Raw genomic sequence first — 5,234 nt, forward strand, 5'->3', positions numbered from 1 at the left:
TTTCGCCTCGATTTCCCAAACACACCAATATGCACTTGGTCAAATCGCAGTGGGTCATCCAGGTCATACATTGATAAAGTTTTTATTAAGCTAACATAAGTAGTGTATAGAAAAGCATTGGGGAAGATTTGATTGCTATTTTTAGCTGGTCAAGCGACCACGTAGAGAATCTCCGGTTGGCTCATATATTCGGGGTGATACTATACAAATAAAGCTGAGAGTTCGCATGCGCGATAAAAATGTACTTCAAAGGTTATCTGAGATTATCAAAATGGATACGTTCGATTCAACGAAATAATTCTTTTTAATTTATGCACAAGGTCAGCAATTTGAGGGAGAGGCTAAGTTGATTACATCAACCACCGAACTTTATTTTATCCACTCCAAAAAATGAAAAGTAAAATATTCTCGGTGGGATTTGAACTCAGAACGTAAAGAGCCGGAAGGAATGCTGCTAAGCATTTTGACTGATATGTTAACGATTCTGCCAACTCGCAACCTTTATTCAAGGAAATAATGAGCAAGATATTAGACAACATCAAGTGGGGAGTCTAGAGTTACTCCTTAATCATCAGTACCTCCAGATCCGCACTGGTTCGGAGTAGTAGTATCTATCAAGGACCCCAGATATGGGTCAATTAGGAAAAGATAGTCCTTTGACAAAGACATAAAGAATTTGGAGGAGGGCTACTCCTAGACATGTATCACATAGGCCCAATGATGTATGGACATGGTCTTATGTTACATGAACCAGTTGCCTCTTTTTTATTAGCCTGGTTCCAATCTGGGCAGCGGCAACAAAGACCATCTGCCACACTTCTCCTGTCCAATATCACTGCCTTGAGATCCTGGATACATTCCAGGCCAGTGTCTGCGATGAAGTTGCCTATGTGTTACGACGTTTTCCTCTCCTTACATCACCATCGCAAGACTAATTTGGATGCTTCCAGTTCAGGGTAACGTACGCAGTGACCACATAGTCGCAGCTGTCTTTGCCTGATGTTCTGGCTAACTGTCGGCAGGCCTCATAACATCTCAGATCTTAGTCTTGAGGTGTATCGTAAGAGTTAAATCAAAACCGCTACATACTATTATAACCTTCATGGACTTCATCAAAACGTTTGACAGCATCTATTGTGACAAAATGTCGAAAATCCTTTGAGCATATGGCATTCCAGTAGAATTAGTTCTTGCCATTTCAATGATCTACAAGAAAACCAGAGCTTGTGTGTTGTCATCTGACAGAGAAACGGAATTCTTTCAAATATTTCAGTCGCATCTGTCAAAGCGTTAAGTAAAAAGAAAAGGTAAAATTACCTTCTCGAGTCATACCGACTGATAAGGGCCGGTTTCCTGATTTCCATGGTATATAAATTCCCTACTTGGACAGAACGCTAGTCCATCGCAGGATCATTCATTTTTGCCAGCTGAGTGGACTGGAGCAACGTAAAATAAAATGCTTTGCTCAAGAACATAATGAATCACCCGGTCCAGGAATCGAAGCCACAATCTTACGATCAGGAGTCCAACATCCTAACCACTAAGCCACGCGCCTTAACAAAGGGTTAAGTAGGCTCTATGCCTTAAGGGTAAGCTCGGAAGGGCGGGAGACGAGCAGAGTGAGCTCTCAATAAACCAGCAGACGGTAACAGAAAACCACTGCTTTGTTTATTGCTAAGAAAAATTATAAATCTTTTGAGTGAGTAGCAGGCTCAACCGTTAACATGTTCGACAAAATGCTTTGCAGCATTCCTTCTGGCTCTTTAAGTTCTTATTTCAAATCTCGCTGAGGGTCAAGTTTGTCTTTCGTTCTTTTGGGGGTCGATGTAATCGACTTGTCCCCTTCCCTCAAAACGGTTGGCACCCTGCAACAAACCGCCGTCCCATTCAGGAGAATATTGTGATCCCGATCACTTATGGAAATTGGGTAACCGACCTTATGAATGTTAGGGCTCAAGAAAAATTTTTGAAAAATGAAGGTCCATGACCACTGACACCTGTAAACATGGCACATGAAGAGAATGATTAAAACAAATGCTACAATTGTAGAGATAAGGGACTAGGCGAAGTATTTGGTGTTGTGTTTTGGAAATAAAGCGCAGCAGGGAAGTAATGAGGTACGAAGTGGTATCAAAAAGTTCCAGGAGTAGTTCTGTAACGCTGCCAACAGACAGCATAACACGGTTGTGTGCGCAGTTAGAGCGAGCAGTGACCTTCATGAGGCAGTGTGCCGAGTGACATCGCTGTGTTTACTTCGCAAACTGTAAAATTTGTGTTTTTGTGATCACATGGTGTATGCTGTAGTCTGCGATTTTGTCATGGACCAGAACAAAAAGCCAACATGAAATTTTGCGTTAAACTTGGGAAGTCTGCTATAGAGACATTGAGGATGCTTACGGTGACGAGGCAATGAGTCGTACGCAATGTTTCGAGTGGCACTGGTGCTTCAAAAGCGGAAGGACATCCCTGGAAGACGATGAGCTATCTGGAAGACCTGCCGCGAGAATCACCTCCGGATCTGTGGGTTTGTGCATCGAGAATTCGTCCCCCCCCCCAGGGCCAGGCTATTAATCGAGACTCTGCTCGTCTCATGCCCTTCTGGAAGACCTGCCGCGAGCATCACCTCCGTATGTGTGGATTTGTGCATCGAGAATTCGTCCCCCAGGGCCAGGCCGTTAATCGAGAGTTCTACTGCAACGTTTTGAAGCGTTTGAGGAAGGACATTCGGTGAAAGCGACCGGATCTGTGGAGCGTGAAGAATTGGATTCTTCACGATGACAATGCACCCTGTCACTGAGTTCTCCTTACTCGTGAGTTTCTCGCCAAAAACATAGTATCGCTTCTACACCGACCCCATTCGCCAGATTTAGCACCTGCGGCTTTCCATCTATTTCCCCAAGATGAAAATGTAGCTCAAAGGTTGCCGTTTTAACACCGTTGTCGAAATCCAGAGCGAATCACAGAAAGTCCTCAACTCGCTTACGGAAAACGATTTCCACGCCGGATTCCAAAAATGGCAGGAACGCTGGGACCGGTGTATTGCTGCGCAAGGTGACTATTTCGAAGAAGATGATGTTAAAACGTAGATAAATATGTTTTTTTTTTATAAAACATAGCTAGACTGGGAACCTTTTGATACCACCTCATACACAACTTATATGTTCAAAGGGGCAAGAACTGCATAGTAACTGATAAGAGAAACCAGGGTAGGATAAAAAGCGTCAGCATAAGCGTGTGTTAGAGATTAAACGCTGCCCAATCAGTCGAATGGCCTTTGAGGCGTGGGTTGTGTTTTAGAATATTTTGACTTTATCTTATAATATCAAAAAGAAGCGTTTGAACAAAATCAGTTGAAAACGACTAGTTTGGCCGTTGCAGCTTCGATTATAGGTGTGATTACAAGAAGGGGATGCAGTATAGCCGACTGGTTAAAAAGTCCGAAGTTCGCTTCGCCATCACTAGGTCTCAGATTCAACCCAAGTTTTACGAGTGAATGAATTGATGGCAACTGTGAGGAAGCCCATCAGACGGATCCTGCTTGTAATTCAAAGGTGCACTCTTGTCACGCACTATGTCAGTTAATTCTGTCTGAGGATTACGCTAATGGTGCACTTGTCTGTGGAATACTCAGCCAGTTTTTTCGCTGATTCAATGAGCAAGTAACTCAGTTGATTAAACAACTAAATCCTCATCGCATTTACTGACGGGGATTTACTTATTTGGTTACCACGAGAGATCAGAGATTGCGAGAGATTAGCATATATATCTATCCTCGTTTATCACGGGTGTTTTGTTTAAAGAAAACAATCACATTGTTAAACGAATCAGAATCTTTGATCACCGACCCTTGTTATCACGGACCAATTTGTGATAAGCGTAACACGGTTCACAATGAGCGTTCCGCGGATCAGTGATGAATGAATCAGTGATAAACGAGAACAGATGTGTAAGGATTTTAGTGTAAGGGTCGGTGAATTGTGATTTGCCTTGATTTCTGTAGATATTGTTTTTTAAAGCTGTTAATGGAGGCTAGAATATCGTGTTTCCATTGGAATGTGTTTGCGGTGTGGTGGGGGTCAGGTCTTGGTGAATGTAATATATATCTGATCCAAAGTGACGTCAAATATGTGGCTGTCACTTATGAGCGAAAAGCTATTGAGGAATGAAGAGCGATAACATCTGCGAAGACATGCGTTCAGCTGGAAGCAACCATCCTTTATGTCGAAGGCACATGGCCTAGTGGTTAGGATGTTGCACTCACGATCGCGAGATCGTAGTTTCAGTTCCAGAATTGTATGGTACTTTTTGTTCTTGAGAAAAACACTTCATCTCACGTTGCTCTGCGATCGCTTTGACACTAACACCATGAACCTGTTCAGGAAACGTTTGATTTGATGGAAGGAGCAAGCTAATGTACAGCACATACATTTGATCACTACAAACAAATCATTTGTGCAGGTCGTTCAACAAAAAAACTGCAGGACCGTCTTTCTCGGACTACGAGAGACTATCATCAGCATCAGTAATTCTTAAAACATTAGGGTTTTATTGCGCTTTGCTGCAAGTCAACTCAACTCGAGCTAACCTTTGACTAAACCCGGTGTTCTCGGGTATATACACGGTGGGTTTCCGTCGTTCAGTGATGAGGATTCAGTTGTTGATCATTGGATTAGCGTGTAAGTGACTGAGTATTCCCCTGACACGTTGTATCCGTAACGTAATTCTCAGGTGTTATCAATATGACACAATGTATAAACAAGGTTGTACCTTTTAAATTACTGGCATAATCCATCCGACGGGCTTCTTTACTGTTTCCAGCTGCCCACTTTCACTTACCCGAAGCTATAGAAAATAATATTTTCCCATGATGTTATATAATGGGGTCGAAATCGAAACCGGGTGACCACGAAACGAACTTCAGCCATACTGCACACTAACAACTGAATTCTCATCGTCGAACAAAAGAAACCAACTACATATTTCCGAAAACACCAGGTTGGTCACGACCGGAATGCCTTTGGTCCCAGGTTAGCTCGATTGAGGTTGAAATTATCGAAATAAGACAATTTTTTACATGAAATAAATTCGAATACAAAAATATTTTTCTGTTCTATAACACAAAATAGATAAGTATACGAAGTTTGAAAGTCTTTCCGTACCAAAAACACTACGTAAAACATTAATGAAAAATGTGGCCCCCGTTTTAAAATAGATCCCTTTTGTCGCTCTCTGAT

Source organism: Octopus bimaculoides, chromosome 2, assembly GCF_001194135.2.
Source record: "Octopus bimaculoides isolate UCB-OBI-ISO-001 chromosome 2, ASM119413v2, whole genome shotgun sequence".
Classification (NCBI taxonomy): domain Eukaryota; kingdom Metazoa; phylum Mollusca; class Cephalopoda; order Octopoda; family Octopodidae; genus Octopus; species Octopus bimaculoides.